General features: G+C 41.6%; 2 pseudogenes; one reads left to right on the forward strand and one right to left on the reverse strand.

Moving 5' to 3' along the window:
• Positions 1 to 2,510: 2,510 nt before the first annotated feature.
• Positions 2,511 to 4,387, reverse strand: LOC100339558 (serine/arginine-rich splicing factor 10 pseudogene; annotated as a pseudogene).
• A 17,676-nt stretch (positions 4,388 to 22,063) lies between these two features.
• Positions 22,064 to 24,001, forward strand: LOC100356221 (la-related protein 4B pseudogene; annotated as a pseudogene).
• The last annotated feature ends 2,962 nt before the right edge of the window (positions 24,002 to 26,963 follow it).

Genomic DNA, 26,963 nt, shown 5'->3' on the forward strand with positions numbered 1-26,963 from the left:
ACAATATGAGAGCCTCACACCCTTAGGAAGAGCTGTGCCAACAGGACTGGGTTGTGGATTTAGTGACCTGTTTCATAACTAAGGGGAATTACATCATCCAGGGGAGAAACAAGGGACAGGGGATCCCACACATCATGGCTTCTCCCCCAAATTACATGCATGAAGTCTGGATTCTGCCTGAGAACCTGTGCATCCTAACCACACAATTTGGAAAAATACAGAGCTCTAGGGCTGAGCCAAAGTCACCAAGTTCAGGAATGAGAAGATATCCAGGGTCCCATGCCAGCTGCCATCCTGCAAGCCTCACAAACTCACCATACTCCAGATTCTGAGCTGTCCAGGCATCCTTCTGATGGCTCTTGTAGTGAGAGAAGTTCACAGAATGACAAAAACTAAGCCTCATGGAACCCCCTTGAGCAGCAGACTGGAGAAACTGTATTTAGCAGCATGAAGAAAAAGACCTCATGTTGCTCTTCATTGTTCATCCAGTGTGTCTGGACAGTTTGCTGAGCCAGTGAGCAGGCATCATGTCAGAGAAGATGCAGCCAATCAGAGTCATACCTACTACATTTCTGTGAGGGGTGGGGAAAAGGGGTGCCATTCATCCAGGCTGTGCTGATGGGAATAGTGAAGGTTGAGTCTTGGGCTCAGGTCTGGTGGTGCTCACCCTCCTGGGGCCTAGCTCTCCTAAGAGCAGGGGCTGCTGTCACCTTCCTGATGACTCAACGACATGAGATTGAGGATGTCTCGCACCCTCCAATGTCTGTGATTCTTCTGGGACCTTATGACCTGGAGCTTCCAATGAACTCCTTTATAAGAGATGAAATTTACTCAAAATTTAATGAATTCTGAGCTTTTCATTTTCTTCATGTTTTTGACTTAATTTTATTTTAGGACATTTTGATTTTTTTAATGATTTGAAAAATATTTAAAGATACTCTATAGAAGTTTTCTAGTCTGTATTTTGTCCTTTAAAATGGCTTTCTATTTTTTCCTGCTGGTACATGGTAAGCCAGTTGATATATGTTGATCTTGTGCTCACTAATATCACTTAATTCTCTCATCAGTTTATAGTTTGTTTTGGATTACCTCCATAGATTGTAGAGTCAACAATATATATTGAAAATTTTGTTGCTTAATTGCTTAATTAGAAGGAACATTCCTCAAGACAATCAAGGCAATTTATGAAAAACCCACGTCCAGCATCAAATTGAATGGGGAAAAGTTGGAAGCATATCCACTGAGATCTGGCACCAGACAAAAATGACCACTCTCACCATTGCTATGAAATATAGTACTGGAGGTTCTAGCCAGAGCTGTTAGGCAAGAAAAAGAAATTACAGACATACAAATTGAGAAGGAAGAAGTCAAACTATCCCTCTTTGCAGATGATATGATTCTTTATTTAGGGGATCCAAAGAACTCCACTAAGAGGCTATTGGAACTCATAAAAGAGTTTGGTAAAGTAGCAGGATATAAAATCAGAGCAGAAAAATCAACGGCCTTTGTATACACAGACAATGTCACGGCTGAGAAAGAACTTCTAAGATCAATCCCATTCACAATATCTACAAAAACAATCAAATACCTTGAAATAAACTTAACTAAGGATGTCAAAGATCTCTATGATGAGAATTACAAAATCTTAAAGAAGGAAATAGAAGAAGATACCAAAAAATGGAAAACTCTTCCATGCTCATGGATTGGAAGAATCAACATCATCAAAATGTCCATTCTCCCAAAAGCAATTTATAGATTCAATGTGATGCCAATCAAAATACCAAAGACATTCTTCTCAGATCTGGAAAAAATGATGCAGAAATTCATATGTAGGTACAGGAAACCTCGAATACCTAAAGCAATCTTGTAAAACAAAAACAGAGCTGTAGGCATCACAATACCAGATTTCAAGACGTACTACAGGGCAGTTGTAGTCAAAACAGCATGGTACTGGTACAGAAACAGATGGATAGACCAATGGAACAGAATAGAAACACCAGAAATCAGTCCAAACATCCACAACCAACATATATTTGATCAAGGAGCTAAAACCAATTCCTGGAGCAAGGACAGCCTCTTCAACAAATGGTGCTGGGAAAACTGGATTTCCACATGCAGAAGTATGAAGCAAAACCCCTATCTTACACAAACATCCACTCTACCTGGATTAAAGATCTAAGTCTACTAACCAACACCATCAAATTATTAGAGAACATGGGAGAAACCCTGCAAGATATAGGCACAGGCAAAGACTTCTTGAAAAAAACCATAGAGGCACAGGAGGTCAATGCCAAAATTAGCAATTGGGATTACATCAAATTGAGAAGTTTCTGTACTGCAAAAGAAATAGTCAGGAAACTAAGGAGGCAACTGACAGAATGGGAAAAATTGTTTGCAAATTATGCAACTGATAAAGGATTAATAACCAGAATCTATAAAGAGATCAAGAAACTCCACAACAACAAAACAAACAACCCATTTTAGAGATGGGCCAAGGACCTCAATAGACATTTTTCTTTTTTTTTTTTTTGATACCATAAAAGTTATTTATTCACTATACACAGAACATGTCCCCTATAAAATGTACATGTAAATCACTAAAAAGTATAATTTGGTGAACATTTTTTCATTACAGAACATACTAAATCAGTTGGGATAACAGCTCTCTGTCTGCCTCAAAATAATCTAATTATAGCACCCAGATCTCCTTTATATCTAATGCAAAGTTAAATACTTATTTGTGGGATTATTTCCTAACGTATTTGAAGAGGCAGAGTTAACAAGTTAATATAACTCTAGTATATTACAGTAACGGCACAATAAATCAGTTTATTACAGATTGAAACATTTTTTCATTATTAATGGGGTGCAAACGAATACTGGATACTTTTTAAAAGGCAGATAAACCACAAAATTACTTATCTTTGATAGTATATCGGGTTTTATAATTACATTAAGATGTGAATGGTGTAATACAGTTACAAATAATACACCTCAAACAAAACAGTGAGGCCATATGTAATGATACACTAGATTGTGCTCAGTAGACATTTATTGAATATGGGAATTATCTATTTTTCTATCCAATTACTTAGTACAATATTTTGCCCACTGTTAAGGGCTCAATAAATATTCACTGAACATACTGATTAGGAAAGAGGTGAGAAGAGATGGGCCCCCTCAGCTGGATGTCAAGTATAATTGGAATCTACGTGGGAAAAAGTGGTTAAAGAAGTCAACTGTATGTGGTATTTAAGCAAATATACTCAGATGCCAACGAAGCAAATGATTAAGCAGAAAATACTGGCACCAGAATAAACAAAGGCAAAGTTTGCCAATAATGGCTAAAGAGGAATTTTAAGGAGAATCCAGAAAAAATTTATATTGGACCATACCTTTTCCCACCCAATTCAGTTTGAGACAGACCAATAGAGGCACTGTAAGAGACTATGGCTGTCTTCCTTGATATTCAGACATCCTAGTTTCAAATAATTTATTATGGACCTGTTACCCATGAATCAATATAAACCTATTCATATTTAGGGATTAGTTTCCACAAGTACAAAGTTGAACTTCCTTTTATTTGTCCTAAAATGCTTACTTTCAAACTTGAAAGGACTTCAATTATTCCATGTAGTTTTCGATAATTCTTTTATCTTTTCAGACCAGAGTCAAAATATTCGTACAGTATTCATACTGCAGCACCTTCCACCCACCCTTTGGTCGCTTGAACTGCCCTTCTTTGGTTCTTTTTCCGCTTTCAGATCTTTCTTGAAGTGTAGTAAGCAGAACTGTACTGGGTATTCCAGCTGCAGTTTGGTCTATCATTGTCGGAATGGCTTCTGCTACGGCGAGGTCTTCCAGTCGGTCTATTTCTAGGACTATAAGATCTTCTATAGTTGTAATCAAAAGACCGACTTCTTGATCTCCTTCTTTCATAACTTCGGCTTCTAGAACGCCTGTATCTGTCATAATCATCATAACGTGAAGAACTGTACACATTCCTCCCTTCCTTGGCTTTCATCTGATTTGGTGTCTTCCGATCTCCCTGTGCAAACTGTATTTCAATCTGACGTCCACAAATCCATTTTCTGTCCAGATTATGTAAAGCATCTTCAGCATCACGGACATCCTCAAATTGAACATAAGCAAATCCTCTTGGACGGCGAGTGTAGAAATCAATCGGAACATACACATCAACTATAGGACCATAGAGACCAAACTCGCGCCGTAAATCTTCAGACCTGGTGTCATCCGCCACGTTCCTGATGAACAGAGACGTGTTCTGGGGGCGCAGGTAGCGGGACATGGCGGCGGCGTGAGTCTCGGCTGAGGGCACTAACGGGCTCAACAAACCGTCCGCGGCCGAACCTCAGACAGACACACCTCAATAGACATTTTTCAAAAGAGGAAATCCAAATGGCCAACATGAAAAAATCACTAGCCATCAGGGAAATGCAAATCAAAACCACAATGAGGTTTCACCTCACCCTGGTTAGAATGGTTTACATACAGACATCAACTAACAACAGATGCTGGTGAGGATGTGGGGAAAAAGGCACACTAATCTACTGTTGGTGGGAATGCAAACTGGTAAAACCATTATGTAAGACAGTTTGGAGATTCCTCAGAAATCTGAATATAGCCCTACCACATGACCCAGCCATCCACTTCTTGGAATTTACCCAAGTGAAATTAAATTGGTAAATAAAATAGCTATCTGCACCTCAATGTTTATTGCAGCTCAATTCACAATAGCTAAGACATGGAATCAACCTAAATGCCCATCAACAGAGGACTGGATAAAGAAATTATGGGATATGTACTCTATAGAATACTACACAGCAATAAAAAAATCTGGTCATTTGCAACAAAATGGAGGAATCTATAAAACATCATGTTGAGTGAAATAAGCCAGTCTCAAAGGGAAAAATATCATATGTTCTCCCTGATCAGTGACAACTAACGGAGCACCTAAAAGGAATCCTGTAGAAGTGAAACTGACACTATGAGAAACAATGACTTGATCAGCCTTTGTCCTGACTGTTGAGGAATAGCTTACTATTTTATTCTTTTTAGTATTTCCTTTTTCTATTTAATACCATTGGTTGAACTCTGTAATTAACATACAATTATTCTTAGGTGTTTAAATTTAACTGAAAATTGACCTTTATTAAAAATAAGAGTGGGAATAATAGAGGGAGGAGATGTACAGTTTGGCACATGCTTACTCGGACTTATCCCTAATGGTAGAGCTAGAAACATGACATGAAGCTCCAAATCCCATTAAGTTGACATGTACCAATTCCATCTTACTAGTCAAAGTGATCAGTTTAAGTTCATAATTAATCATAAAGATAGGATTAATTGTCAAAGGGATCACATAAATAAGATCAGTGCCTACTATTATAATTGATAGAATTAAAAAGGAGAGAATGGTCCAACATGGGAAGCAGGACATACAGCAGACTCATAGAATCACAAATGCCCTAAACAGCACTCTGGCCTCAGAATCAGCCCTTAAGGCATTCAGGTATGGCTAAAAAGCCCATGAGAGTTTCTCAGGCATGACACTGTGGCAAAAAATGACCTAAATGAAAGATCTTTGTGAGTGAGATTGATGTGGAAAGAATGGGCCATCAACAAAGGAGGTACCTTTCTCTGAATGGAGGAGGGAGCTTCCACTTTGAGTATGGCCTTGTCTAAATAAGGTCAGAGTTTGTTTACTCAAGAGGCTTCCATAGCCTTGGCAGCTCATGGCAAGAGTCTCGGATGATTACTGACATCATAAATAAGAGTGCTAATTGTTAAATCAACAACAGGAGTCACTGTGCACCTAATCCCCATGTGGGATCTCTGTCTTTAATGTGTTATATTATGTGAATTACTGGTAAAACTAGTATTCAAACAATACTTTACACTTTGTGTCTGTGTGGGTGCAATCTATTTAAATCTTTCCTTAGTATATACTAAGTTGATCTTCTGTATATAAAGATAATTAAAAATTAATCTTAATGAAGAAAGGGATGGGAGAGGGAGTAGGAGACGGGATGGTTTGCAGGTGGGAGGGTGGTTATGGGGAGAAAAACTGCTATAATCTGAAAGTTGTACTTTCAAAATTTGTATTTATTAAATAAATGTTTTCTAAAAACAAAATAAAATGCTGTTGTTTAAAAATTGATCCATTTATCTAATGCTTCCATTTTGTTGTTTCATTTTCCCGACTACACTTCTAGTACAATTTTGCAGAAATAGAATGGAAGGAGGTAGCTTTGTCAGGGTAAACTCCCAGGAAAAGAGCTTTCATTGTCTTATCTTAATTATACTGATTGTTATAGGCTCCTCAGAGACAATTTTAATTATAATAAGAAAATTCTGATATTTTACTTCTCTGCTACCAGTTTTTTTTTTTAAGATTAGATGCTGAATTTAATCAAATGCTTTCTAGTATTAAGCTTAAATATTCATTCATTTTATTCTTCTTTTATTTTTAATGATTTATTTGAAAGGCATACTGATAGAGAACTTTCATCCATTGGTTCCCATCTCAAATGATCACAAAAACCAAGCTGTACTTAGCTGAAGCCATCAGACAGGAATACCAACTGGATCTCACACATGAATCGCAGAGACTCAAGTATTTGGGCCATTTTCTGCTGCTTTCCCAGGTGGAACAGCAGGGAACTGGGTAAAATGTCAATCATTCAGAATTTAATCTAGCACTCCAATATGGGATTCCAGCATGACAACTGGTGAGTTAACCCACTGTGCCACAAGGGCAGCCATTGATTTTGAGTGCTTTTCTTTTTTAGGCAACTTGATATACACGATATATACATACATACATACATATATATATATTTGAAGGGCAGAGTTACAAACATACACACACACACACACACACACACACAGAATATATCAGTGATGGCTATGTCTGGGACAGGTTGAAGCAGGAGTCTTTTTTTTTTTTTTTTTTTTTGACAGGCAGAGTTAGACAGTGAGAGAGAGAGACAGAGAAAGGTCTTCCTTCCATTGATTCACCCCCCAAATAGCCAGTATGGCTGGCGCACTGTGCCGACCCCAAGCCGGGAGCCAGGTGCTTCCTCCTGGTCTCCCATGTGGGTGTGGGGCCCAAGCACTTGGGCCATCTTCCACTGCCTTCCTGGGCCACAGCAGAGCTGGACTGGAAGAGGAGCAACAGGGACAGAACCGGATCCCCAACCAGGACTAGAACCTGGAGTTCCGGCACCACAGGTGGAGGATTAGCCTCGTGAGCCACAGCACAGGCTGAAGCAGGAGTCTTAACCTCCATCTGGGTCTCCACAAGGGTGTAGAGGCCCAAAGCCTTGGGTCATTTTTCACTGCATTCTCAGGCCTATTAGGGAACTAGATCAGAAATGCAGAAGGGGCTGGTGCTCCATTTCTGATCCAGTTCAATATTAGTGTGCCTTGGAAAGCATCAGAAGATGGCCCAGGGGCCAGCGCTGTGTCATAGTGGGTGAAGCCACTGCCTGCAGTGCTGGCATCCCATATGGGCACTGGTTCGAGTCCTGGAAGCTCCACTTCTGATCCAGCTCTCTGCTATGGCCTGGGAAAGCAGTGGAAAATGACCTAAGTCCTTGGGCTCTTCAACCCACGTGGGAAGACCTACAGGAAGCTCCTGGCTCCTGGCTTCAGATGGGTGCAGCTCCGGCCATTGTGGCCAACTGGAGAGTGAACCAGTGGATGGAAGACCTTTCTCTCTCTCTGTGTAACCCTGACTTTAAAATAAATAAAATAAATCTTAAAAAAAAGAAGATAGCCCAAGGACTTGAGCCCCTGCCAGTCATGTGGGAGACGTGGATGAAGCTCCTGGCTTCCGGCTTCAGCTTGGCCCATCCCTGGATATTGCAGGCATTTGTGGAGTGAAACAGTGGAAGGAAGGTCTCTCTCTCTTTGTCTCTTCTCTCTCTCTGTATCTCTGTTTCAAATAAATACATTTTTAAAAAGAACTTAGAAAAAAACCCTATCAAACATTCTACATGCTGGGCATAGGATCAGTTCCTAGTGTCTGGGTCCCCATTCACTGTAGTGATGTTAGCACACCATAGCATTTATTGGCTAGATGATTTCACAGACACAACCAGGAAGATACTCAAAGATTTATTTTTTAAATATATTTATTTATTTATTTGAAAGGCAAAAGGGTTGACTTTGTGGGGTAATGGGTAAAGTCACCACCTGTGATGCTGGCATCCTATATGTTTATGTTCTGTCTGCTCCATTTCCAATACAGCTCCCTGCTAATGGCCTGGGAAAAGCAACAGAGGATGACACAAGTGTTTGAGCTCCAGCCACTCACACAGAGACTGGAAGAATCTCGACTCATGGCTTTAACCTGTACCAGCACCAGCCATAGTAGCCATCTGGAGGGAGTGAAGAAGCAGATGGAAGATTTCTCCCTCTGTCTCTGTCTCTTCCTCTCTCTCTGTAACTCTGACTTTCAAAGAAACAAATAAATCTTTAAAAAAAAATGAAGGCTGAATGACAGAGAAGAAAAATAGATAGTTGAAGGAGAGAAAGAGAGTGAGAGAGATCTTCCATCTACTAGTCTACTCTCCAAATGGCCACAATAGCTGAGGCTGAGCCAGAACAAATCCAGGAACCTGGAACTCCATTAAAGTCTTTCGTGTTGATGAAGGGGCACAGGTACTTGGGTGATGACGCCACTGCTTTCCAACATGTATTTATAGGGTGTTGGATTGGAAGAGGAGCAGTAAGGACTCAGATGAATGCTCATACAAGATGCTGGCATTGCAGGTTGAGTCCTAATATTTGCACCACACTGCTGGCCCTGATTTTCACAGATTTCTATTGGTCACTATGGATGTCACATAGAATGCTTGTTTTCTTGGAAACAAGCAGTTAGACAGTCACTCCAAAGACACCATGGTAATCTGTCATACAGATCTAGATGTACTAGAAATCTCACATCAAGTATGCCCACTGTCACAGAATTTCAGACAATAGTAACATTTACTATGACACTACAATGGATGTTAAACAATTTAGTGTAAACCAAGCTTTGAAAAGTTGATGAATGTTGGTGAAGGATAAAGACCTGGATAGTAGAAATTCCTGTAATTTTAGTATTTGTCTAAGAAAGATACATGCTTTCAACAGCTTGAATTAGAACATCTCCTTGAATCTTATCTTTCTGTTGAAAGGATTCTGGGATGCAACAGTGACATCATTGCTGAGGGTTTGCAATATGCTTAGTGTCTTGATCCATAAATACATACATCTTAGCTGAATGGTGTGTGACTTGTCTGTGGGTTCTTTGTTGGATCAGTCTATGTTGGGCTGTTTTGTGGCACTGGAGCTTACCCATGTTATGCAAAAGCTGGAAGTGATAAGTGATATCACATGGAGGCTGCTAAGGTAGCATGTGTGACACTTTTCCTGCTTCAAGTCAAAATCCTATGGATTCATTTATACAATGAGGAGAGTTAGAGACAGTGGGAGGATTTTAGTAGGTGAGGAAACAAGAGTGCTTGGAACAGACCATACAGAGAGGGGAGCACAAGGAGACTGATACGTCAAAGATCCTGAGACACTGGAACATCTAGAAGAAAAGTCAACCAAAGAAACAACCTGAGATGTGTTAAATATCCTCCAGGAACAAGTCTGAGTGAAACCTACATTTGTTCTCAGGAAAATAAACTTTTCTCTGCCTTCTACTGCAGTTTAGTTCACAGGTTCCAATGCAAAAATGGAATAGGAAATAATCATCAAGAATATAAACATAAAACTCAGCTGCTGGGACTGGCATTGTGGTACAGCACATTAAACTATCACTTATGATGCCTGTATCCCATATCAGAGTGCTAATTTGAATCCTAGCTGTGTTTTTTCTTATCCAATCCTCTAAACCTATGCCTAGGAATTAGCAGATAATGGATCGATTACTTGATTTCTTGCCACCCACATGAAATACTCAGATGGGGTTCCTGACTCCTGGTTTCAGTCTGGCCCAGGCCCAACTGTTGCAGCCATTTAGGGGAGGGAACCAGTGAATGGAAGTCTCTCTCTCTCTCTCTCTCTCTCTGTGCTCCTCCTTCATGTATGTGAATCTTCTTCCCTGTCACTCTGCCTTTCAGCAAGATAAAATCTTCCTTCATGATCAAGCATTTGGGGATACTACACTCTAGGAGGAAATGAATTGATTTGTTCAGAGTACTCAAAGCAACTTTTTTATATCCCACACTTATGTTTTTATAGCACTTATTATGGCATCAGTGTGTTTTATTCATTTTTTCATATCTAGTCTGTGACCTATTAAAAAGCAGCCTTGCTGATTGTGTGTCTTTTTGCTGCTCCATCCCATATACTTAGAAGAGTGTCTAGTGCCTGACATGTAAAGAACATTTTTTTTTTTTTGACAGGCGGACGGGACAGTGAGAGAGACAGAGAGAAAGGTCTTCCTTTGCCATTGGTTCACCCTCCAATGGCCGCCACAGCTGGCCCACTACGCTGATCCGATGGCAGGAGCCAGGTACTTATCCTGGTCTCCTATGGGGTGCAGGGCCCAAGGACTTGGGCCATCCTCCACTGCACTCCCTGGCCACAGCAGAGAGCTGGCCTGGAAGAGGGGCAACCAGGACAGGATCCGGTGCCCCGACCAGGACTAGAACCCTGTGTGCCGACGCCGCAAGGTGGAGGATTAGCCTAGTGAGCTGCAGCGCTGGCTACGAACATTTGTTGAATGAGCAAACTGAGCTATTTACTAAATGTTATGGGGGGGCTCATGTATAATCAATCCATTTATAAAATAAAGCTCAGCAGACTATGAAATGTTTATATTGTATATAAAATATATATGAATTTGCAGTCTGCCTTTGAACTCAATCATAAGCATCAGCATCCTGGTCTCCTAAATTTGTTGTGGTAAATAAGAAGATTTCTGTCTGCTCTGTTTAAAGATCCCCATGGTTCTCAGTGTTCAAAGATATTTTCTACTGGTGACCTTCCATATTCACTTGGTTTCTCTTTGTACCCAAGCCTGGACTTGAGGATTGTGATTGTTGATATGGATCCCAGCTCAAAATTCAAAATGGGGGCTGGGGCTGTGGTGTAGTGGGTAAAGCCACCACCTATAGTGCTGGCATCCCATATGGGTGCCGGTTCCAGTCCCGGCTGCTCCACTTCTGATCTAGCTCTCTGCTGTGGCCTGAGAAAGCAGCAGAAGATGGCACCGGTTCTTGGGGCCCTGTACCCATGTGGGAAATCTGGAAGAAACTCCTGACTCTTGGCTCCAGGTTGGCTCAGCTTTGGCCATTGTGGCCATCTGGGGAGTGATCCAGCAGATGGAAGACCTGACTCTCTGCCTCTCCTTCTTTCTCTGTGTAACTCTGCCTTTCAAATAAATAAATAAATATTTTAAAAAAACTCAAAATGTACCCACTGAAATTTTTTTTTATTTCCTTTTTCATTTCTTCTTCAAGCCAATGGCTGTTTGACAGTGTGGATTGAGATCCATGTATGTGTGATTTTTCCAGTTTTTCTAGAATAGATTTCTATTTTTATTTTATTGGAGTTATGAAAGACAATGGTATACTTCAATTTTCTAAAAATTGTTGACACTTTTTTTTCTGAATTAGTTGACCCCACTTGGAGAATTTTTGACAGCTATTGAGAAGAACACATGTTCTGCTGCTGTCAGATAGAATGCTCTCTGTGTAACTATTAGGAAAAGTTGATATACAGTGTTGTTCAAATCTACCCCTCTTTATTGGTTTCCTACCTAGTTATGCTAGTCTATGTTGAAAGTGCAGTATTGACCTCTTCTGTTTGTTCGATTGCTGTTTATCCCTTCAGAGCTGTCAGCATTTGCTTTATATATTGTAGTGTTCTGAGGTTGAGTATACATGTTGTTCAACCTAGGAAAGTACACAGGTGAACAACTCAAGAATATCAAGGGCCGGCACCGTGGCTCACTAGGCTAATCCTCCGCCTTGCGGTGCCGACACACCAGTTGGGGTGCCAGATTCTGTCCTGGTTGCCCCTCTTCCAGGCCAGCTCTCTGCTGTGGCCAGGGAGTGCAGTGGAGGATGGCCCAAATCCTTAGGCCCTGCACCCCATGGGAGACCAGGAGAAGTACCTGGCTCCTGCCATCGGATCAGCATGGTGCACCGGCCACAGTGCTCAGGCCGCGGTGGCCATTGGAGGGTGAACCAATGGCAAAGGAAGACCTTTCTCTCTATCTCTCTTTCTCACTGTCCACTCTGCCTGTCAAAAAAGAAAAAAAATTAAAAAAACAAAAAACAAAAAAAGAATATCAAGAATAATATGGGAACAAAATGAGGATTTCAAAACATACATAGGACCATGAAGAAGAATCAATCAATTTTCAAGATGTAGAAAATGGTGAATAAAAAGAAAAAAATAAAAACTTCTACTCCAAGGAAATGCACAGAAGAAATATTTTGTTATGCACAAATGGAGTTGGACTTGTATGATCCTCAAGCTCTGATGCATTTCCCTGGCATAAAACCATGTCTTATACTGAGAATATTGTCCCAGGACTTCTTCAGGGAGTGATCCATCCCATCTGTCAGTGCAAGTGGTAAGTGAGGATAGAACTAGCTCCTGCTGCAGGGGCAGGGGTCATGCTTGTTCTTCCTGCTGTGGAATTGTTGGTGCATGAGGAGTTGGGGCTCAGGTGTGCACATCTTATGAGGAAATGCATGGGTCCCAGGATTTAGCCCTGGCTGTGAACATATGATCTCTATTTTCATAACAAGACACACTTGATTCCACCTAAGCATAAGATGCTCAGCAGTGACCAAATTATGTTTCCCTCAAACACAGCCAGGAGGGAGGGAACCCAGGCCTCACTCACATTGAGCATGGCTTCTGCACTTTGTCATCAGTGTCTTTAGTGAGAAAAGATGGCATCTACTGATTCCTAATAAAAAAATCAACATAGCAGCTCAGCAAAATGGAATCAGAAATGTTATTGTGGAAATGGGCAAATATAAGACATGGTACACAAATAATAAGCATTAACTGTACTTCTGAGAAAGCATAACATGTTAACCTTTATTAGATATGTATTTGAATTTTTTCACATCAACAGTTCTTTTTGTTTTAAAGATTTGCTTTATTTATTTCAAACACAGAGTTAGAGAGATAGAGACAGAGAGATCTTCCATCTACTGGTTCACTCCCCAAATGACCACAATGGCCTGAGCTGGGCCAATCTGAAGCCAAGAACCAGAAGTTTCTTCCAGGTACCCCATGTGGGTGCCAGGGCCAAGTACTTGAGACATTTTCCACTGCTTTCCTAGGCACATTAGTGAAGAATTGGATGGAAAGTGGAGCACCCAAGACTCAAACTGGCAGCCATATAGGATGTAGGCATTTGACCACTTTTTAAATGTACTGTTATTGTGGTACTGACAATACAAAATATAGCTGATAAATTTTATCATTTAAGCATTTCTAAGTGTATGTTGAGTAGTGTTCAGTATAAGCAAATTGCTGTGTGACCAATATTCAGAACTGTTTTTCCTTATGAGACTGAAATTCTCTACCCATCAAATGAAAATTTCCTATAATTCCACCATCCCTAACTCCATTCTACTTGCCATTGCCCAGGCTACAGAGTCTTTAGGAGGTACAGTGAATTTTCAGGGTCACATAACTGAGAGGGTAGAGGGAACCATGTTGGAATTCAGTTCTGTCTCTGCAAAGCTGGGTCTTGATTGTACCCAGGCACTCCCTGAGGTTTTTGGATTGGGCTATGTGGCATACATGTGTGTGATTATGGACATGGCATGAGGCAGGTGGAGCATAAGACCTTGGAGAGGTTTTTTTTTCTGCTGAAGAATCCCATGAAAGTGGATCCCAAGAAATGAAATCAATTTTTTGGTGAAAGTCTACAATAGGACCTGGAACTCAGGGTGTCAAGCTTTCTTTGCTGAAGACCCACTGGAGAAAGCCATCTGTCCTGCTCTTCTGTCCTGAATTTCCAGGGGTCCAGACTCAAGAAATCCTGCAGATATTGGCTCAGCTCTCACTATTGATACCTTGGACATTTGGGCAGGAAGGATCCCATGGTGACATGGATTGTCCCAAAGAAGGAAACTCTAGGCAAGGTCAACACTCTGATCTCACTTGGGCATTGCAACACTACTTTCCCTTTTGTGTGTGTTTTTTTGGGAGCCTCATGTAGGGTGTTCTGTCCCATATAGGAACAATTTATTGGAAGAGTTAAAATGTGGGTCAGCCTGTTAGGTCTGCACTCTAGGTCATGGCAGACAGAATGGGAAGAAGAATGATGTGATGGTGCTCAACTTTTATGTGAATCCTAAGCTAAAGAAATGTTCAGACAGAAATCTGTGCTTTGACCTTGCTAACAGAAAGTTACATGGAACAGAAACAGTATTGATAGCCAGATGGTGTTATGATACCACTAGATCTACCTTTAGGACCACTGCACAGGGGCCAGTGCTGTGGTGCAGTGGGTTAATGCCCTGGCCTGAAGTGCCAGCATCCCACATGGACACAAGTTCAAGTCTTGGCTGCTCAACTTCCCATCCAGCTCTCTGCTGTGGACTGGGAAAGCAGTAGAAAATGGCCAAAGCCCTTGGGTCTCTGCACCCATTTGGGAGACCTGGAAGAAGTTCCTGGCTCATGGCTTTGGATCGGTGCAGCTCCGGCCGTTGGGGCCAATTGAGGAGTGAACCATTTGATGGAAGACCTCTTTCTCCCTCTCTGCTTCTCCTTTCTCTGTGTAACTCTTTCAAATAAATAAATAAATCTTTTTTTTTCAAAAAAAAAAAAAAAAAAAAACCATTGCACAGAGTTGAAAATGTGCTTAACAGAGTTGTATACTTCTCCCTGAGTGAAGGACAATTGCACCACACTGACAATGAAGCCCAATGCTGAATCACTTTGAGTGCAGATGCAAAGAGATCTTCATAACCATGGACTAAAAATGGCTAATAAGATCTCCTGCTCCTGTTCTTTAAACAAGAGAAGGAACACCCAATTTTGTTGGTGAAGATACAAAGATTTTCAGCCACATGTGCTTTGTTGGCGGTAACGTAAAATGGCACAACCACCACAGAAAACAGTGTCTCTTGATTAAATTAAAAATATACCTTTTTATATGATCTGATACTCTTACTTCTGGGTATATATCTAAAAGTATTGAAAGTTCAATTTAAGCAAAATATAAATATTATTCATCACAGCATAATTCACTGTGGCCAAGATTTCTAGTGTGGCCTGTACTCACAGTGAAAAGTTATGCAGGCACAGAAGAAAAGGAAATCCTGTGATATGGATGAACCTTGAATATATTTTACTAAATGAAATTAGCCAAAAATATCAGTCCCCAAAGGAAAAATACTGTAAGATTCCAATCATATGAAATAAATAAAGTAGTCAGAGGGACTGTCACTCTGGGGCAGTGGGTTTAAGCTCCTGTTTCCAGTGCCAGCATCCCATATGGGTTCTGGTTCTAGTCCTGGCTGCTTCACTTCTGGTCCAGAACTCTGCTATGGCCTGGGAAAGCAGTAGAAGATGGCCCAAGACCTTGGGCCCCTGCACATGAGTGGGAAGCCTGGAAGAGACTCCTGGTTCCTGGCTTCAGATTGGCTCAGCTCTGGTTATCTCGGTGTTTTGGGGAGTGAACCAGTGGATGGAAGACCCCTCTCTCTGGCTGTACCACTCTCTAACTCTGTCTTTCAAATAAATAAAATAAATCTTTAAAATAAATAAAATAATCAGAATACTAGAAACAGAAAGTAGAAGAGTGGTTATGGATGGTAGGAAGGGCTTCTATTCAGTAGAAATGAAATTTTTAGATGAAAAAATCCTAGAGATCTGGTGTGTGTGTGTAGACACATGTATATGTCACTTACCTTAGAATGACAACTGCCCTTGTGGTCATAGTACTTAAGCCTTCTTCTACCTGACCCTGGATAAGTAAAGGGCTCCCTCTGTCGGTCATATGTCAGGTGCTTGTGAGTAGGTCTGGTGGCAGGCTATTCCCAAGTGAGTAGACAGTCATGACTGGTGTTATCTAGGAATGTTGGAGAGACTGCAATGATGTCTCCTTTCTCTCTCCAGTTTGGTCAGGAGACCAAACTGGAGATAGTTATCACACTATCTTTGGGTGAGAACACAGGAAGAAACACCAGTCTCTGCTGAGTTTATGATGATGCAACTGCAGCTGAGTCCTATGAATGGATCCTCCTGTGTAAGAAAATGGGCAGCCTCTCATCTTGGCCTGAGACTTCAAAATGCATCCAATAAATATAGTTCTAGCTTTGTTTTTGTAGGACCCTTGTCCAAGTGTATCAGGCTAGAGGATGATCAATAATATCTTTCCAACATTTACATTAAGATTTCTTTCTCCATGAAGAATTTTCCTACAGAGAAAAAACATGAAAGATTGTGGTTTTTCTCTTCTATATCATGGAATTGCTAAGGAAATAATTCCGTTATTAACCATTGGAGGGATTGAAGTGAATTTAAGTGAGTGGTGAACACAGGAGATAGAGCTGAGTGAAGGCAGAAGTTCACAGTGCAGTGGGGAGACAGTCACTTCTGCAGTGAGTGAGCTCAATCAGTGTTAGAGGTACTAGGAGAGGCTGAGCAGCATTGAGTGAGGGACAAATGAGAGGGTTGGATAGAAGAGCAAGATGGAGTTATTCATTTGTGTCCACCAATTTAAACTTAAAAAAATTATGGGATGTATTGGAACATTTGGATAGATTTTTTTCTCTTTCAACATTTCATTTATTTTATTTGCAGTTTGTATTCAATGCAAATCAATTCCATAACATGAGGAATTACTATGAATCAAAGCATAAGCACACAAACATATATGCAATCCAAAATAGAGGAACAGCATTTAGATATGAAGTAAAAAGTCACGTTCATTCACACACACAGTGGACTCAGCTCTGGTCAACCTGGTTGTTCCCAGAGAGGTTTGTAAAGATGATAAAGTGTGATGTGGGGAATAAGATTTTTGCCAGAGCACTCTTAGTGAAGACATTTTCTTCCTAGTACACAGAGTGTGACCTCAGGTGCTGATTACGGATAGCTTATGACCTACTAACAAGAAGAGCATTGAGCCCTTGTGAGAACGTAGACTTCACAAGAACATGCAGCTGCTTTCTCAGACATGCTTGTTAGGGTTTGCAACCATGACTGAGAACTACAACCAAGACCATGCTGAGCAAAGAAAGTTTTATTAGGGTGAAGAACTGCCAGGAGTATCCTCAGAGAGAGAGGCGCTCTGGGCTCAGGTGTAGGGCTGGGGTTTTCTAGGGAACTTGTCCCAGGGGAGGTGGGAGACAGGTGGGAGATAGGTTGGAGCAGCCAAACAAAGGGGTGTGGGATGTGGGCTGAGCAGCTGGAGAAGATACCTGACACCAGGAGGCACAGGATGTCTGCCTGATTTATAATAGGGGCAGTTGTGGGAACAGTGAGGCACAGAAAGTCTCTCAGGCCTGATTTGTGGAAATGATGAAGCTCTCCATAAGCACAGCACCTCTGTGTTTTTGCTTTCCTGATGCCAGGAAAGAGTGGGGGAGATGCCTCAGACCAGTGTGGATTCAGGACTCTCACAATGTTTATCTAATACGTCTTGCTAAACGTGTTTCAGAGAAACCTTAGTTCTATGAACACGTGCACGTGCTCAACAATAGGCTATTATAATCCTTATCAGTGAAGAAAACACACTGGGTTAGTCTGTGCACACTTTCTGGAGAAAGAGACCCCATGTCCTGTTTTTGCTTTCACTTGCACACCCCAACATGTGATCTTGGTTATCCAGACTACTGTGACCAAATTAGATATTGGAACATCTAAGCATCAGCGTGTGAGCATGCAAACTAAAGATTTCAGGGGTGGTCTGGTTTTGAAAAGACTTCTGTGTATCAATATAGTTGTAAAAGATTGGCTGCAGAATAAAATCAACTATTAGGCTTAAAGCTCCCTATCACTGATTCACTCCCCAAATATCTGCAGTGGTCAAGACTGTACCAATACTTAAGGGGGGTCAAGCACTCTATATAGGTTTCCCAAGTGGGTGGCAGGAACCCAGTTAGTTGAACCATCACCATTGCTTTCCAGGGTCTGCAGTAACAGGAAACTGGAGTATGCAGTTGTATTGTATTATTATTATGCATTGTAATGTAGGATTCAGGCATCTAACTACCAGACCTGCCTGCTCCTCTTATCCATATTTTTAAAATGCATATAATATATGAAGAGCAATTTTATTTACTTTTAGCTGTGGATTTAAGATTTTTAAAAATATTTATTTATTTGAAAGAGTTACATAGAGAAAGGAAGAGAGAGAGAGAGAGAGATCTTCTTTCCACTCTTTCATGCCTCAAATGGCCACAATGCTCTGGCTGGAACCAGGAGTCAGGAGTTTCTTTCAGATCCCTCACATGGGTACAGGGGCCCAAGCACATGGGACATCATCCATTGCATTTCCAAGCATATTAGCAGGGAGATGAATTGGAATTGGAGCAGCTAGGTCTTGAACCAGCACCCATGAGTGATGCTGGTGTCACAGGCAGTTTCTTTACCCACTATGCCACAATGCTGGCCCCCGGGCTGTAGATTTAAAAGGCATGTAACAATAAAAAAAATTTTGGAATGACTGTTGAGATGACATTAAATTGGAAATATTCTGTTTCCCATTTAGCAGATAGGCTGGATTAAGAGACAAGGAAATGAGACTGGCACTATGGCATAGAAAGTTAATCCTCCTCCTGTGGTGTTAGCATCTCTTATGGACACTGGTTGGTGTCCTGGCTGCTCTACTTCTGATCCAGCTCCCTGATAATGGCCTGGGAAAGCAGTGGAAGGTGGCTCAGGTGCATGGGCCCCTGCACTTACATGGGAGACCCAGAGGAAATCCTGGCTCCTGGATTGGGATTGGCCCAGATCTAGCCATTGTGGCCATTTGGGGAATGGACCAGATGATGGAAGAACTCTCTCTCTTTCTCTGTCTAAAACTCTGCCTCTCAAAGAAATAAATAAAATAGTAACAGATACAAGGAAAATAATAACTGATGATTGGAAATCCCAGAGAAGAGAGAAGGGAGTCCTCACCACAGAAGAAATCAGGCTAAGACCATCATATTGCAGCAATTCAGGAATCTGAGCCTGTCTGGAACTGCTTCTTATTTGTGACAGTGAACACAAAGGAGATAGAGGTGAAAGAGCTGCACCTGCTGAATCCCAGGTTTTGTATTTAGATTGCTCAATCTGAATAGTGCTGGTCACTGTTTCATCATCCTCTCCACCTTCACACAAACAAACATAAATCCCATTTATTATTTGCTACATAAGGAACACCATATACTTTAGCTCTTTGCCTCTTCCAATGTTCAGTCATTTTGTGGAGGAACCTAATGTTCATATCAGAGAACAGTTAACTCATGGTCATAGTTGATATGTCAGAATTAATTCATGCTTAGCTGCCTCATAATGAGTTATGAGATACATTTGAAACTGATAAGGAAATAATTTTATATTCTTAAGTTCAAAAATTTATAATCATGTATAATTTCCCACTTTACTCAGACATCTACAGGTTATTTCACAGCATAGCTGTGACACTCTCATATATTGAAATCACTGACTCTTCAGATTGTGTACATATCCCAGTGATTGTGTGGAAAAGACACATGGAAGGCCAGCACAGGGAAATACTTGAGAGTAATCCCAACCATGGTTTAAATTTTCTATCCATACAGCCACCCACTTGGTACAATTATGACCTTCTCTCCTAGACATTGGTACAGATGGCCTTGGCTGAGCAAGGATGTCCATATTTTAGGAGTTACTCACATTCAAGGATACGATAAGGGATGTCACCACACAAGCTCAGGCCCTGCTTGAGACATCTGAGGGAAAGCTGTATAGGATGTGATTCTGAAGAACATCTGTTTTATAAGTATTAAGACATATGGATTCTAATTCAAGGAAGAGTTTTTAGGAAAAAATGTAGCATTCACTTACCTAACATTTTATCCCTCAGGTATTCACCCAAGGGAAGTGAAAATACCTATTATAAAACATTTTGCCAAATCTGCCAGTAGGCAAGGAGACAAGACCAGATAGTCCTGGATTATGTAAAGCAAAAGGTCATTAATGAGATTAAAATAAAATCAGAGAGATGTTTTTCAGATGCAGAATAGGATTGCAAATTGGGAGACAGATTCAGTTTAAACTGAACCGTGGTTCTTCTGAGGTGAAGCAGGACTGAGGTTTTTATAATATTGAAAGGGAGGGGATGTCCAGCTTTGCATTCTTTGAACATACATAGGATAGGGTGAGTGCACTGGTTTGAACTGATGCAGGAACTAGCATGTGATTCACCAGGTTAAGCTGCTCTTCTGACATTGACATCTCATACAGGAGTGCAGGTTTGGGTCCTGGCAACTCCTCTTTCATTCTAGATTCTTGCTAGTTTGTCTGAGAAAGCAGTGGATAATGGCCCAACCATTTCTGTCAACCATATGGAAGACCTGGATGAAGCTCCTGGCTCCTGTCTTTCATCTAATTCAGCCCTGATTGTGGTGGGCATTGTGTAGTAAGCCAACAGATGAGTGATTTCTGCTGCTTGTCTTTCTCAGTCTCTCTGACTTTCAAATAAAAACTAAATTAAAAATTAAGGAGTGGCCATTTGACATAGTGGTTGGACCACTGCTTGGGATGCCTGCATCCTATGTCAGAGAGCCTGGGAAAAGTCCCAGATCTGCTTCTGATTCCAGCTTCATGTTGGTGTGCATTCTGAGAGACAGTGATGAGGGTTAAAGGAGTTGAGTCCCTGCCACCCTTGTAGAGACCGATGGTGTTTCAGGTTGCTGGTTTGGGCCTGGCCCTGCCCAGTTGTGGCATAAAGTTGGGGAGTGAACCAACAGATTTGAGATACACCTCTATCTCTGTTTTTCAAGTACAAAAATAAATTAATTATTTTTAAAGAACAACAGCGTTTTCAAAACCTTTAAAATAGAAAGATCAAGCTGTTTCCAAACTATCACAAATACATTCACAACAAGAAATGCATTGTGAATATTATTCTATTTTTTGCGCAGTCTCCACACAGGCATGTAGATGCTTAGAAGGGGACAAGTTTTACAACTTTGGCCTAATAGGAATTGGGTAAGGTTTAGCCTTTATAGTATTTGATGCTGTCCCTGCTTTACTAACATGATATGGATATTGTCATTTTACAATTTAGTCATTTTAAGAGTAATTTTGAAATTATTTCAAACTTACAGAAATACCATTAATGAGTCCCATTCATTGAGAATGCCGAGTTAGTATCATTTTAGCACTTTTGCCCCTGACCTAAGACATTTCTGCTAACTAAAGGGTGGTCCCCTGATAAAAAGCATATGAACCCCAATTTAGGAAACCAACATTAAGTCAATATTATAGCCCAATCCACAGACCTAGCACATCTTTTTCCAACTGTGTTAAAATATCTTTTCTCCCATTGTGAGTCAATGTTATTTTTCTGGAATTCTCCTTGACATTTTCCTAATATGTAAACCCTTAAGAGATATCAAAAGCAGAGATGACTCAAGCTGGGTCTGTCCAGTGTTCTTTCTGAGAAAATGTGGGCCCTGTATTCTCGTCAGAAGCGCACAGTCCGATGCTGGGCTCTGCTCAGTCTCCCATCTGCTCTATGATGGATGCTATCAGCTTGGTATTTAATGAATTTCTGCCAGATTGATTCACATACAACTTTTTAAGGATTTATTTAGGTGTGTTCTCACGCTAAGGGAAGGAGTGTCGGGGATCGGATTGTCGAGGTTGAGACATTTTCAGCCGCTGCATCCGGCCTGTGCCAGCCCTTCCTCCCTGGGTCTAGCCCAGTGCCGCAGCACCGCCTCTTCCTACAGTCTCCCTCCTCCTCTCTCCGTTGCATGGTCGCCGGGCACCGGGGCTGCAGCAAGGAGCCTGCCAGAGGCCGGTCGGGTTGGACGGGCGGCACTGGCAGCATCCTGAAGTTTACATTCTCCCAGTGGAACCCATGACTTCTGGTCAGGACGCTAAAGCTCTGGCTGAACTGCAGGCACAGCGAGGCCGAGAGGGCAAGGACAGCTCTCATGTGATGAATAGTCCTGTATCTCAAACCACTTCTCAAGCAAGTTCCATCCCAGCTTTGAGTCAGGTACCAACAACTAAGGTTTCAGAGCTAAACCCTAATGTGAAAGTACGGGGGACTCATGTTACATTTGGAAGCAAGTAGTGCAGCTGTCGGTTTGAGTGCTGCATGGAAGGAGACAGCTGGCCATGGTGCAGCCTGCAGCCCGCAGGGATTGGATGTCAGTGGTGATGGTGACAAAAGTCATGAGAATGCAGCATTACCAGATTTACGTGAGTCAAAGCAGACATGAACTCTTTGGCTCTGGATCACAAAGAATACGAATCACTACCTGAAAATAGTGAAACAGGAGGAAATGAATCTCAACCAGAAAGCCAGGAAGATGCTCAAGAAGTACTTAAAAAAATTGGAATTCTGTTTATCTAGGGAGACTCTTGCTAGTGCCATGTATCTTACATCACAGATGGATAGTGATCAGTATGCTCTAATTACAATGGTAGCTACCCCTGACCATATGAAGAAACTCAGTACTAGTGTGGATTTGATTGTTGAAGTGCTGAGATCTTTACCTTTAGTCCAGGTGGATGAGAAGGGAGAAAAAGTAAGGCCAAATCAAAATCATTGCATAGTAATATTGCGAGAAATATCTGAATCTACCCCTGTGGAAGAAGTAGAAGCACTATTTAAAAGAAATAACTTACTGAAATTTATAAACTGTGAATTTGCCTATAATGATAATTGATTTATTACATTTGAAACAGAAGCTGATACTCAACAGGCTTACAAATACCTGTGAAAAGTCAAAACTTTTCAAGGAAAACCAATTAAGGTGCAGCTAAAGCAAAGGCAATAGCTATAAACCCATTTTTGCCAAAGAATGGATTTAGGTCTCTTGACATAAACCTTTATACACAGCGGTGTTACACATCATTTATTTACCCCCAGTATATAGTCCCCAACAACAGTTTCCTCTGCACAGTCTGACTGCCCCCAGACATTGTCAACAATGCATAGCTATTTTGATCCACCATTGGTAACTCTGTTTCCAAATACTGGATTTATACATGGGTTTATGTCTCCAACCTTCAAGCTTGCAGCCTCTCCCCTGACTTCACTCAGACTGTATCCTCCCAGAATCAGGAAAAATTCCTTTGGCCATAGGAAGAAAAGGGAGAAGTTTGCAAGCAGCCAAACTCAATCTCCAACATGACCAAAGCCTCCATCACCAAACTTTGAACTGGGGCTTTCCAACTTCCCCCCATTACCTGGAGCTGCAGGCAATTTGAAGAGAGGACTTGTTTGAAAACAGGCTATCTAGCTTAATAATAGGATTATCAAAGGAAAGGAGTCTCCATGCAGATGCAAGTAGGAACACTATTCCTGTAGTGGTCCACAGAGAGCCCTCACTGCTGGATTCTTGTGCTGTATCAGCAACATATGAATGATCCCCCCACCCAGCCCATTTACCTGAGGATCCCAAGGTGGTAGAAAAGCAGAGGGAAACCCACAGTGTGGACAGACTCCCTTCTGTCCTTACTACAACTGCATGTAAATCAGTGCAGGTGCATGGAACTGCCACAGAATTGCGAAAGCCCAGTTATGTGGAGATTTGTCAGAGAACAAGTAAAGAGCTGCCTTCTTCCCCACTGCAATCCCCAAAAGAACAAAATTCAAACCGCCGCAGTTGTAGGAAGGAGGAGAAGCTCACTGCACCCATGGGAAAATAGAGGAGCCCCTGCCCTCAAGTCCACTCCCGGAGTCCCCAAAGACCAGGGGAGGCAGCCTGGGCACTGGCCCTCACTGCCAGCTGTTGGAAAGTGTTTTCACAGAGGACAGAACACTCCCCCCAAGTCTCCTCAGTGAAAATCCTATGTCTGGGAGCAGTTGCATAGAGCTGCATTAGCCACAAGTGAAACACTTTTCCCACTCAGTATTAGAATGAGTCACTGGTTAGGTGCTTGCAGTGTCTGTGAGCCCCATGGAATGCTTGCAAGTTATTTTTTCTTCTGTGAGTCAGATTCTCTCCCTCTTGGAAAAAAATATGGTTTTCAGGATTTAATTAACCCTATTTTTGGTTGGTGCTTAACCGAAGGTGATGCATAAGTCTGATTTTTTTCAGGATAGAAAATGCATTTATCCCAACAGATTGGTGTTTTCTATTAAGCCTCTGTGTGGTTCTGAATCAAGCTACATATAGTGAATTTTTATAAATTAAAGGAACTATGCTACTTTATATATATATATATATTTTTTTTTGACAGGCAGAGTGGACAGTGAGAGAGAGAGAGAGACAGAGAGAAAGGTCTTCCTTTTGCCATTGGTTCACCCTCCAATGGCCGCCACGGCCGGCGCACTGCGGCCGGCGCACCGCACTGATCCGATGGCAGGAGCCAGGAGCCAGGTGCTTTTCCTGGTCTCCCATGGGGTGCAGGGCCCAAGCACCTGGGTCATCCTCCACTGCACTCCCTGGCCACAGCAGAGAGCTGGCCTGGAAGAGGGGGCAACCGGGACAGAATCCGGCGCCCCGACTGGGACTAGAACCCAGTGTGCCGGCGCCGCTAGGCGGAGGATTAGCCTAGTGAGCTGCGGCACCGGCCCTATATTTTTAAAAAAATAATATTGATCTACAAGTGCATATCTCAGATGCCCCAGCAGATGGATGAGGGCTGGCAAGGGCGGCCTTGGCCTTGAGGTGGAAAGGGATTGGCAGTGTCAGGTTGCTGACACACTGGCATGGGAGCTGTGCTTTCATCTAAACTGTTAGCAAGTGATTCTAGCATTTAAAAATACATATAAATGTACATATAGTCCTTCTTGGATCCAGTGGGCAGAAAGAATCTGCAGAACGCACCCTAGAGAAACCTGAAAGCTTTGAGTTTTGACATCCTGCCAGCAAGTAGCCAGCTTCTCCCCTCAATTGCAAGTGGCTGTTACCTAAAATCAATTCAAAACACATTGTGAGCCGGCACCGCTGCTCACTAGGCTAATCCTCCACCTTGTGGTGCCAGCACACCGGGTTCTAGTCCCGGTCGGGGTGCCGGATTCTGTCCCGGTTGCCCCTCTTCCAGGCCAGCTCTCTGCTGTGGCCAGGGAGTGCAATGGAGGATGGCCCAAGTGCTTGGGCCCTGTACCCCATGGGAGACCAGAATAAGTACCTGGCTCCTGCCATCGGATCAGTGTGGTGTGCCGGCTGCAGAACCAATGGCAAAAGGAAGACCTTTCTCTGTCTTTCTCTCTCACTGTCCACTCTGCCTGTCAAAATAAATAAATAAATAAATAAATAAAAACCACATTGTGAATAGAACCTAAATGAAAATATAGTTTGTTGGCCACTGACACATTGCCAGGATGTTGTATCATGGAGTGGTTTTCATCCCTGTGAGCTGGCTGCTCTGGCTCTTGGCCTAGTGCACCTGCTCCATGCACATTTCTGTCCATGTTCCCCTGCCCCCAGGCACTCTCTCTGAAGAGTCTTCATCTTAACTTCATGAGGATGTCTTCCTGAACCTCTGTATCAGCACATGGATTTAAAAGTTATGTAATGGTGAGTGAATGGTGTTTGTGGTTTTATTCCCCTCTTTGGCTGCTGGAGGATAAAAATTGTTGCTCTTTTTACCTCCAAGATGATGGTCTCATTGATTCACTTCTAGAAGTATTGCACTTCTGAAGAACAAGGATGCACTAAAGTTAAGTTTATAATAAATTTAAATATAAATTATTTTGTTTTAAAATGCCTAAAATTTTTCTTTAAGTATTCTAAGCAGCAGACATTAAAATACTTCCTGCTACATGCAACCATACAGTTTATTCCATGAAATGTTATTTAACAAAACTGAGTTTTTTTTTTAAATTATTTCCATCCAATCTTTAAAGACTTGAATTGTACTTAAACTTGAAAATAACTTTGCCTTAGATGTCCTAAACAGCACTCTGGTCTCAGAATCAGCCCTTAAGGCATTCAGATCTGGCTGAAGAGCCCATGAGAGTGTTTTAGGCATGGAAAGCCAAGACACTCTGGCAAAAAAAAAAAAAAATATCAAAACCAAAACCAAAACCAAACAAACAAAAAAAAACAACCAAACCTAAATGAAAGATCTCTGTGTGTGAGATCCCAGTGGAAAGAACGGGCCATCAAAGAAGGGGGTGCCTTTCTCTGAAGGGAGGAGAGAACTTCCACTTTGACTATGACCTTGTCTAAATAAGATCAGAGTCAGTGAACTCAAAAGGCTTCCATAGCCTTGGTTACTCATGACAAGAGCCTAGGGTGATTACTGATGCCATAAACAGGAGTGTCAATTGTTAAGTCAACAATAGGAGTCACTGTGCACTTACTCCCCATGTAAGATCTCTGCCTTAATGTGTTGTACAATGTGAATTAATGGTATAACAAGTACTCAAACAGTACTTTACACTTTGTGTTTCTGTGTGTGTGCAAACTGTTGAAATCTTTACTTAATATATACTAAATTGATCTTCTGTATATAAAGATAATTGGAAATGAATCTTGATGTGAATGGAATGGGAAAGGGAGCAGGAGATGGGAGGGTTGCGGGTGGGAGGGAAGTTATGGGGGGAAAAAGCCACTGCAATCCATAAGCTGTACTTTGGAAATTTATATTTATTAAATAAAAGTTGAAAAGAAAAGAAAAGAAAATGACTTTGCCTTAACTTTTGTATAAGAGAGCTTAGAGTTCATGGAGATTTGTACCTAGGTTGACATGAGTGGATCAGTTACTCAGTTACTGTGTGGATCTCCTGTTGCTAGTTTTACTGAGTAAGCATACCATAGTACAAGAATCAGCAGTAGTTTTTGTAATATACCTTA

This window comes from Oryctolagus cuniculus, chromosome 15, assembly GCF_964237555.1.
Source record: "Oryctolagus cuniculus chromosome 15, mOryCun1.1, whole genome shotgun sequence".
Lineage (NCBI taxonomy): Eukaryota > Metazoa > Chordata > Mammalia > Lagomorpha > Leporidae > Oryctolagus > Oryctolagus cuniculus.